Below are 11,322 nucleotides of genomic sequence, written 5' to 3'. Positions count from 1 at the left end.
GGATGATACTTCTCGTCAGAACGCCCAGCTAGTAAAAGTAGTAAAAACGCCCCGATGTACGCACATAATACACGCCCAGTTGGACTTTTACTTTAAACACGCCCACTTGGACTTTTGCAAGCCTCATTTGCATAAATACAAAAATGGTCATAACTTGGCCAAAAATGCTCGTTTTTAAAAAATAAAAATGTTAATGTAATCTACATTGCAGCGCCTATATGCTGCAATAGCAGATAGGGTTGCAAAATCTGGTGACAGAGCCTCTTTAAGCCATGCATTTAACTCCCTGAGCTCCCACTGTCTTTCCTGTGATGCGCATGGCACAGGCAGTATTCCTGAGAATACAAGCTTGGAGGTCCTTCCCTTCAGCTTGTAGCCTATTTCTTTAAAATTATTCTTAGGGCTCCTCCACCTACTATGTATTCTGTCATTGGTACCCACATGGCCAGACCAGCACCATTGTGATATTATCATGTAGAACCCAGACCTGGACCAGTGTGACAGAACAGTAGAACCAAAAGCTGTACCATTATGGAATCAGCACAGTAGAATCCAAACATGCACAATTTCGACATCGTCACTATAGAAGCAAGATCTGCAATGTTGTGATATCAGCACAGTAGAAATCCGAGCTAGACCAATGTGACATCATCACTGTAGAATCCAGAGCAGCACCTTTGGTACATCATTACAGTAGAACACAGAGCCTTTCTATCGTTACATCATTATAGTAGAGTCGAGACCAAAACCATTGTGACATCCTCATAGTAGAACCCGAACCTTGCACCATGATTGTAGCACAGTAGAATAAAAATTTACACCATTGTGGCCTGCGGTAGGATAGAATAGGTGGTACACTCAAACTTCTATCTATCTATGTCCTCTTGCTACAACGAACCAGTTTTGTGGATGATATTAGTGATCCAACCACTCAATCGTCCATATGTGGACACAAAGGGAATTCTCTCTATTGACTGCTCTTTATCCCTAATATTTGGTTCACTGCATCTAGAGATCATTTTATTTTTGTGTATTTATCAGTCGTCTTGGTTAACCCCTCTTAACAAATTTGTTACATATCTGTGACATTCTGACCTGTCTATGTAGTCTATCGCACACAATCTGATTTACTTTCATAAGCTGACTCCACATAAAGGATTCAACCATCTGACTCGGGTGATTGCTGTGAAACACCAATAAATTGATCATGGCAGTTGGTTCGACAAATAAATCTGTCACAATTTCACCGTCACTGTAAAGGATCTGCCAGGCACAGCTTCGGGGTTAACTCCCAGAACTAATCAGTCAGCACCTGAGAATACATCCCTGAGACTGACTCCTGCTTCCACCATTCAGGCTGGCAGGCTTAGGAGTGGGAGAGCCTATCGTAACCTGGCCAGACTCAGCTAGCTCCCGCCCTCGGTCTATTTAAGCCTGCACTTCCTGTCCCTCGGTGCTTGTGATTCTTTCCTTGTGGTTTCCTGGCCCAGCTACAGCTCCTGCTATTTTTGATCCTGCTCCATACAGACCCTGGCTTACCGACTACTCTTCTGCTTTTCGTTTTGTACCTCGCACACTCCTGGCTTGACTCGGCTCGTTCACCACTCTGGTTGCTCACGGTGTTGCCGTGGGCAATGGCCCCTTTTTCTTGCTTGTGTTCCTTTGTATGTTTGTCGTGCACTTACTGAGCGCAGGGACCGCCGCCCAGTTGTACCCCGTCGCATAGAGCGGGTCGTTGCAAGTAGGCAGGGACAGAGTGGCGGGTAGATTAGGGCTCACTTGTCCGTCTCCCTACCCCCTGCCATTACATAATCACAAGCCCATACCTAGTCTACCCCTGGTCCCTGACACCACTATGGATCCCCGTGAGACCCTGGCTCAGCAAATGCAGGGTCTCTCCCTACAGGTCCAGGCCCTGGCTCAGAGGGTCAACCAGCCTGATGCTACCCTGGTAGTTCCCCTCACCGCACCTCTTGAACCCCACCTCAAGTTGCCCGACCGGTTCTCAGGGGACCGGAGGGCTTTTCTCTCCTTTCGGGAGAGTTGTAGGCTTTACATTCGTTTAAAGCCTCATTCCTCAGGTTCTGAGAGCCAGCGGGTGGGTATAATTATGTCCCGGCTCCAGGAAGGGCCCCAAGAGTGGGCCTTCTCCTTGGCTCCTGACGCCCCTGAACTTTCCTCCGTTGATTGTTTCTTTTCTGCTCTCTGACTTATTTATGACGAGACTGACAGGACTGCCTTTGCCGAGAGTCAGCTGGTGACCTTACGTCAGGGTAAGAGACCTGTTGAGGAGTATTGCTCTGACTTTCGGAAGTGGTGCGTAGCTTCTCGGTGGAATGACCCTGCCTTAAGGTGCCAGTTTAGGTTGGGTCTGTCGAATGCCCTGAAAGACCTGCTAGTTAGCTATCCCTCTTCTGACTCCCTAGACCAGGTTATGGCTTTAGCGGTACGACTTGACCGACGTCTCAGGGAACGACAACGTGAACGTTTATGTGTTTTCTCCTCCGACTCCCCCATGATGCCTCCCGAAGCTCCGTTGCTTCGTTCCTCCCCGAAAGATTCAGAGATACCTATGCAACTCGGGGCCTCCGTGTCCCCCCAACAACGTAGAGAATTCCGCAGGAAGAATGGTCTCTGCTTCTACTGTGGGGACGACAAGCATCAAGTGAACAACTGTCCTAAGCGTAAGATTGCAGCCAGAGAACTTCCGCGTCTAAGTGATCATCGGGGAGGTCACTTGGGCGCACCGGTATTTCCCGTAAATATGAAACGTACTAAGATCTTGCTTCCCTTTCAGGTCTCTTTTGGTGGTAGGTCTGCTACCGGCAGTGCCTTCGTGGATTCAGGGTCCTCTACTAATATCATGTCTGTGGAATTTGCTATGTCCCTTGCTATGCCTCTGATTGATTTGCCTAAACCTGTCCCGGTAGTGGGTATCGACTCCACTCCTCTTGCTAATGGTTATTTTACACAGCATACCCCTGTTTTTGAACTCCTTGTTGGCTCCATGCATTTGGAGCAATGCTCTGTACTGTTGATGCAGGGATTATCGTACGATTTGGTTCTAGGTCTTCCCTGGTTGCAGTTGCATAATCCCACGTTTGACTGGAATACTGGGGAGCTAACCAAATGGGGTAATGAATGTTGTACGTCATGTTTTTCTGTTAATTCTATTTCTCCCCCTAAGGAGGCGAATACGCTACCCGAGTTTGTTCAGGACTTCGCTGATGTTTTCTCTAGGGAGGCCTCCGAAGTGTTACCTCCTCGTAGAGAATACGATTGCGCTATCGAATTGGTACCAGGAGCTAAGCTTCCTAAGGGTAGGATGTTTAATCTTTCTTGTCCCGAACGTGAAGCTATGAGAGTGTATATCCAGGAATCCCTGGCCAAGGGTTACATTCGTCCCTCTTCTTCTCCGGTAGGTGCTGGCTTCTTCTTCGTGGGGAAGAAGGATGGTGGTCTTAGGCCATGCATTGACTACCGTAGCCTGAATAAGGTCACGGTAAGGAACCAGTATCCCCTTCCTTTGATTCCTGATCTCTTTAATCAGGTTCAGGGGGCCCAATGGTTTTCTAAATTGGATCTACGGGGGGCGTATAACCTTATTCGCATCAAAGAGGGGGATGAGTGGAAGACTGCGTTTAACACGCCCGAAGGCCATTTCGAATACCTCGTCATGCCCTTTGGGTTGTGTAATGCCCCTGCGGTCTTCCAGAATTTCATAAATGAGATTTTGAGAAATTACCTGGGGGTTTTTCTGGTAGTGTACCTTGATGACATACTGGTGTTTTCCAAAGACTGGTCCTCCCACATTGAGCATGTCAGGAAGGTGCTCCAGGTCCTTCGGGAAAACAAACTGTTTGCCAAAACCGAAAAATGTGTGTTTGGGGTACAGGAGATTCCATTTTTGGGTCAAATCCTCACTCCTCATGAATTCCGCATGGACCCCGCCAAGGTTCAGGCTGTGGCGGAATGGGTCCAACCTGCCTCCCTGAAGGCGTTACAGTGTTTTTTGGGGTTCGCTAATTATTACAGGAGATTTATTGCTAACTTCTCGGTCATCGCTAAGCCCCTTACGGACCTCACTCGCAAAGGTGCTGATCTCCTCCACTGGCCTCCCGAGGCTGTCCAGGCTTTTGAGGTCCTTAAGAAGTGCTTTGTCTCGGCCCCGGTGCTGGTTCAGCCCAACCAAATGGAGCCATTTATCGTGGAAGTTGACGCATCTGAGGTGGGAGTGGGGGCTGTCTTGTCCCAGGGTACCAGGTCCCTCACCCATCTCCGCCCCTGTGCCTACTTCTCCAGGAAGTTTTCGCCAACTGAAAGTAACTATGATATTGGCAACCGCGAACTCTTAGCCATTAAATGGGCATTTGAAGAGTGGCGCCACTTCCTGGAGGGGGCTAGGCACCAGGTAACGGTCCTTACCGACCACAAGAATCTGGTTTTCCTAGAATCTGCCCGGAGGCTAAACCCGAGACAAGCTCGATGGGCGTTATTTTTTACCAGATTCAATTTTTTGGTTACCTATAGGGCTGGGTCTAAAAATATTAAGGCTGATGCACTGTCGCGTAGCTTCATGGCCAGCCCTCCTTTGGAGGAAGATCCTGCTTGTATTTTGCCTCCAGGTATAATCATTTCCTCGATCGATTCTGATTTAGTCTCTGATATTGCTGCTGATCAAGGTGCAGCTCCCGGGAACCTTCCTGAGAACAAGCTGTTTGTTCCCCTGCAATTCCGGCTAAGGGTACTTAGGGAAAATCATGACTCCGCACTATCTGGCCATCGAGGCATCCTGGGTACCAAACACCTCATTACCAGAAATTATTGGTGGCCTGGGTTGCCTAAAGACGTTAAGGCCTACGTCGCCGCTTGTGAGGTTTGTGCTAGGTCCAAGACTCCCAGGTCCCGACCAGCGGGCTTACTGCGTTCGTTGCCCATTCCCCAGAGACCTTGGACACATATCTCCATGGATTTTATCACCGATTTGCCTCCATCAGAAGGCAAGTCGGTGGTGTGGGTGGTGGTGGACCGCTTCAGTAAGATGTGCCACTTTGTGCCCCTCAAGAAACTACCCAACGCCAAAACGTTGGCTACCTTGTTTGTCAAACACATCCTGCGTCTCCATGGGGTCCCTGTCAATATTGTTTCGGACAGAGGGGTACAATTTGTTTCATTGTTTTGGAGAGCCTTCTGTATGAAGTTGGGGATTGATCTGTCCTTCTCCTCTGCCTTCCATCCTGAAACCAATGGCCAAACGGAGAGGACTAATCAATCTCTAGAACAATACTTAAGGTGTTTTGTCTCTGACTGTCAATTTGATTGGGTCTCTTTCATTTCCCTCGCCGAATTTTCCCTTAATAACCGGGTCAGTAACTCGTCAGGGGTCTCTCCTTTTTTTTAAAATTTTGGGTTTAATCCACGGTTCTCCTCCGTTTCACCTAGTAGTTCCAACAATCCCGAGGTAGAGGTCGTTCATCGGGAACTGTGCACAGTCTGGGCCCAGGTTCAGAAAAACCTAGAGGTGTCCCAGAGCGTACAAAAAACTCAGGCTGATAAAAAACGTTCTGCTAACCCCCTGTTTATGGTCGGGGATCTGGTGTGGTTGTCGTCTAGGAACTTGCGTCTCAAGGTTCCGTCCAAGAAGTTTGCTCCCCGGTTTATTGGGCCGTATAAGGTCATTGAGGTCCTCAATCCTGTCTCCTTCCGGCTGGAGTTACCCCCGTCTTTTCGGATACATGACGTGTTTCATGCCTCCCTCCTCAAACGCTGCTCCCCGTCCTTGGCTCCCTCGAGAAGACCTCCTGTTCCCATCCTCACCCCTGAGGGGGTGGAATTCGAGGTGGCCAGGATTGTGGACAGCAAGATGGTCCAAGGCTCCCTCCAGTACCTGGTCCATTGGAGAGGATACGGGACCGAGGAGAGGACTTGGGTACCCGCCCGGGATGTTCACGCTGGGGTATTGGTCAGGAGGTTCCACCTGCGTTTCCCCAGTAAGCCAGGTCCACTTAGAAAGGGTCCGGTGGCCCCTCATAAAAGGGGGGGTACTGTAAAGGATCTGCCAGGCACAGCTTCGGGGTTAACTCCCAGAACTAATCAGTCAGCACCTGAGAATACATCCCTGAGACTGACTCCTGCTTCCACCATTCAGGCTGGCAGGCTTAGGAGTGGGAGGGCCTATCGTAACCTGGCCAGACTCAGCTAGCTCCCGCCCTCGGTCTATTTAAGCCTGCACTTCCTGTCCCTCGGTGCTTGTGATTCTTTCCTTGTGGTTTCCTGGCCCAGCTACAGCTCCTGCTATTTTTGATCCTGCTCCATACAGACCCTGGCTTACCGACTACTCTTCTGCTTTTCGTTTTGTACCTCGCACACTCCTGGCTTGACTCGGCTCGTTCACCACTCTGGTTGCTCACGGTGTTGCCGTGGGCAACGGCCCCTTTTTCTTGCTTGTGTTCCTTTGTATGTTTGTCGTGTTTGTCGTGCACTTACTGAGCGCAGGGACCGCCGCCCAGTTGTACCCCGTCGCCTAGGGCGGGTCGTTGCAAGTAGGCAGGGACAGAGTGGCGGGTAGATTAGGGCTCACTTGTCCGTCTCCCTACCCCCTGCCATTACAGTCCTTTTACTGTACCAAAGTTTCTAGGAATTGCAAGTCAATTTCTGATTGTACCATCATGATCTGCAATTCCGTGATTTGGGAGGAGTGACACTGATGTCTGGTTTCCTCCTTCTTCTGGCCCAAATCGTACATAGGAAGCTAGTTCTATAAGCATCTACTTAATGGCCATATTTAGTGTATATACTAGGTTGCAAAGTGACCAGGGACTCCTAAAGTAAGTCTTCGTTATGTGGGGAGTAAACCCTACCGAGTTTCAAGATGAAACATAATGTAGGAGTCAGAATATATTCTAAATATGTTGCACTTTACATAGGCATTATATATTTTTTAAAAACCGTCACATTCTGACCACCAGCTAATATCTAGAGTAACTGCAGTGTGCAGCACGGACAGCAGCTAGATGGCCTGGGAGTAACTCAATAAGGTGCTGATATGTTGTCTCAGGTATCTGGAGCCATGCTGACAGCAGGGCATCTCACATTTGCTGGACGGTGCATAGGGGTGGATCCATATAGCGAACGAGACAATCAAGGTGGTCCCACAGTTGCTCAATTGGGTTCAAGTCTTGCGAATTAGGGCGCCAGGGAAGTACTTGGAAGTCTTGGTCGTCCCCTTTCAACCACTGTCAGACTTTTCTAGCCGTGTGAGATGTTGCATTGTCTTGCTGAAAGATTCCATCTGCCCCAGGGAAGACAAACAGCATGTATGGGTAGTCGTGGTCTGCAACGATGGATTCATACCCAAATTGGTTCAGAGCGCCTTCCACATGGATGAATGGGCCCAGAGAATGGCATGAAAGAATTTCCCAGACCATAACGCTGCCGCCACCAGCTTGTGTTCTTCCAGAAATGGTTGCAGTGTATTTGTTTTCTGATGTTTCTCGCCTGACAGGCCAACGTCCATCCGTTCAATGAAGCAGAAAACGTGACTCATCGAAGAAGACAACCCTTTGCCAATCGATGGGCCAATTTTGATACTGCCGTGCAAATTGATGCCTTTTTTTCCAATGCAACTTTTAGCCATGGCAACAACGAGTGATACGTGTCCAGACAGCCTTTCGCCTTTTTGCTGGCTGAGCTGCCCGTGGAAGTTCTGATCCTCAGGGCCCAGAGGTACACTGCCAACGCTATAGAAAATGTGGTTTGAATAAAGCTGTATCTTTACTGCAAATCAAATAAGGCTACCAAAGGAAACATCCACGGTTATTTACAGAGGAATGGCGCCACGAAAGGGGATTTCATTTTTCTTCTCGCTTTGGATCATATTACCAACGGAACCTGTGTGGATCTCCGTACGAACCCCGAGCTGCAGCATTTTTATACTCTATATACACGTCAGGGCATTGTGCTCTGAGCACAACGTCTCCAGGTGAGCACAACTTTACTATTGTAATCACCATTCCAAGAGATGATGCACTATGTGCGCCGTGTATTTTTTCGCTTTTTTCTAAACAGACAGCCTATCGCACACCTTACATATCCAACAAGCCAGCCCACGACACATCACTTAGTTTATGAACTACGCACTGCCGATGTCAAAAGTAGGAGGTGGTCATAATGTGACTTGACTGTGTATATAATCTTTCTGGCTTGTTGTAATGACATGTATTACATGTACACCTGTGGGTTAATTGCTAATGAATTTTTTTATATTATTTGTGGTCATAGGTCACATGATTGTTCCTTTAGGCATATTTAAGAGGTGTGATTTAGACAAAGTGTTAGGCTTGAGAATGACCCTATATTTATGATAGATCTAATATTTTGCTGCCTCTTTAGACTTTACTGAAGATGTGTGCTGGTGTTCAAATAATGGAGGTAACATCATCACAGTAGAGTCCAGGGCTGTAACATTATCACAGTAGAGTCCATAGCTGCACTATTGGGACATTATCAAACTAGAACCAAGAGAAGCACTATTGTGACATCATCACCGTAGATCCTAAACCTGAACCATCTTTACATAATCACAGTAGAACTCAAAACAGCACCATTGTGACATCATTACTATAATACCCAGAGCTGCAACATGTGATATCATGACAGTAGAGTCCAGACCAACACCATTGAGATTTCAAAACAGTAGAACCCCAGCCACCACCATTATGACATCATCACAGTAGAACCCAGACCAGCACCATTGTGACATCACAGTAGATCCCAAACCAGCACTTTTGTGGCAGTATTACAGTTTGACATAATCACTGTAGAACTTCTTACAGCACCGTTGTGACATGATCACAGTATAGTGCAGACAGCCAATTATGATATCATCACAGTAGAGTACAGACAGCATAATAGTAACATAATTACAGTAGAACCCAGACAAGCACATTTATTAGACTATCCCAGTAGAGTCCAGGGCTGCACCCTTGGGAAATCATCATTGTAGAACCTAGACCAGCACCATTGTGACATTATTTGTAATGTCAGGATAGGGAGACAGACAGGTGAGCCCTAATCTACCCGCCACTCAGTCCCTGCCTACTTGCACAGCCCGTCCTAGGCGACGGCGTACAACTGGGTGACGGTCAATATGTCCACGACAAACAAGACAAGGGTACACAGAAGCAAGGGGAAGTGGGGCAGTTGCCCACGGCAACACTGTGAGCATCAGAGTAGTGGACAAGCCTGGTCAAACCAGGAGTGTACGTGGTAACAAATGCAGAGCAGGAGAATAGTCAGTCAAGCCAGGGTCAATATGAAGCAGAGGTCAATGGTAACAGCAGGAACAGCAGAGCCAGGAAGCAAGAGAATCACAGGCAAAGGACAAGAAGCAAATGAAGGTATAAGTAGACCAAGGGCGGGAGCTAGAACCGTCTGGCCAGGCTGCGATTGGCTCTCCCACTCCTCAGCCTACCAGCCTGAGTGGTAGCAGATCGATTCACTCTAGCAGACCTAGGAACAGATGCAGGCTGATTAATCACGGGCGTCGACACAGAAGCTGTGTCAGGCAAATCCTTTACATTATTATAGCAGAATCCAAACCTGCACAAATGTGACATTACCAATATAGATCCCAAACTAGCATCATCGTGACATGATCACCGTAGAATCCAGAGCTGCAACATTGTGACTTTATCATAGTAGAACCTAGAGCTGCATCTTTGTCACACGATCACTGTAGAACCCAGAGATGCAACATTGTGAAATAATCACACTAAAGTCCATACAGCACCATTATGATATCATCACAGTAGTGTCCAGAGCTGCAATGTTGTGACTTCATCACTGTAGAGCGCAGAAGAGCACTATTGTGACATCATCACAGTATGTCTTAGAACACAACCATTGGGACATCACAGCAGACCAGTACTTTTTTTTTACTTCATCACAATAGTTACCAGATCAAGACCATTGCAATATCATGACAGTAGAACCCAAACATCATTGTGATATTATCACTGTGGAACTTAGAGCTGCAATATTGTGATGACATCACAATAGTACCCATACAGCCCCCATTGTAGATAACGCCATACAGCCCCCTATATAATAGGACCGTACAGCCCCCTGTATATAGCACCATACAGCCCCCCTTGTAGATAACGCCATACAGCCCAAACCTCCCCACCAAAAAAAACAAACGGCCTGTAGCCTATGGTTTGTCCCACAAAATACATGTGTGATCTCTGGGACCCCCAGCGATAAGGAGAACGGGGGACCGAAAGTCCCCCGAAGTTCTCCATGAGAATCCTCGGATTACAGGGGTCTGCATCCGGCAGCTCAATAAAAATGAAAGGAGCGCCAGTCACGCATGCGCACAAGCGTGACTGGCGCTCCATTCATTTCTACGGAGCTGCCAAACACAGACCCCTGAAGTTCGAGGTTTCTCATGGAGATTTTCGGGGGACTTTCGGTCCGCCATTCTACTTACCGCTGGAGGTCCCAGCGATCACACATGTATCCCCTATCCTGTGGATAGGGGACACATGTCTTTTGTAGGAACAACCCCTTTAATGGCAGAGCAGGGAGATACCTCCCTGCTCTGCCGTAGTGTTCGGTGGTGTTGCGCTGTAGCAGCCATAGCGGCTGCTAGCGGAGCCTCCGGCCATGGGGGGCCCCCTCATGGCCACAGGCCCCGTAGCAGCCGCTATGGCTGCTACAGCGGTAGTTACGCCACTGAGGAGAGTGGTATATGGGTCCATCCATCTTGGATCCAGAGACAGGCTGCCTTCAACATCAGGCCATAGTAAAGCTCGCAGGAAATCTACTATGAGTAACAGGAATCCATTCTGTGGACAGTGAACAATATCACCATATACGTTGGTGAGTCTAATCCTTCTTAGGGCCTGTTCACATCAGCGTTGACTTTCCGTTCCGGGATTCCATCTGAGGTTTCTGTCGGGTGAACCCCGCAACGGAAAGTCAAACTGAAACCACAGGTTCCGTTTCCGTCACTATTGGTATCAATGGTGACGGAAACATTGCTAATGGTTTCCGTTCGTCACCATTACGGCAGGTTTCCGTTTTTCCGACGGAGTCAATAACGCAGTCGACTCCGCTATTGATTCCGTCGATAAAACGGAAACCTGCCGCAATGGTGACGAACGAAAACAATTAGCGATGTTTCCGTCACCATTGATATCAATTTGGTTTCCATTTGTGTCAGTTTATGTCTGTTCAGGGTCCCGTTCTGACGGAAATCTCCGACAGAACATCAGAACGACACCCCAACGCAGATGTGAACGAAGCCTTAGGCTGTAAAAA

This window comes from Rhinoderma darwinii, chromosome 4 (assembly GCF_050947455.1).
Source record: "Rhinoderma darwinii isolate aRhiDar2 chromosome 4, aRhiDar2.hap1, whole genome shotgun sequence".
NCBI classification, from domain to species: Eukaryota; Metazoa; Chordata; class Amphibia; order Anura; family Rhinodermatidae; genus Rhinoderma; species Rhinoderma darwinii.
The sequence above is the reverse complement of the archived record's forward strand: the minus strand, read 5'-3'. Positions refer to the sequence as shown.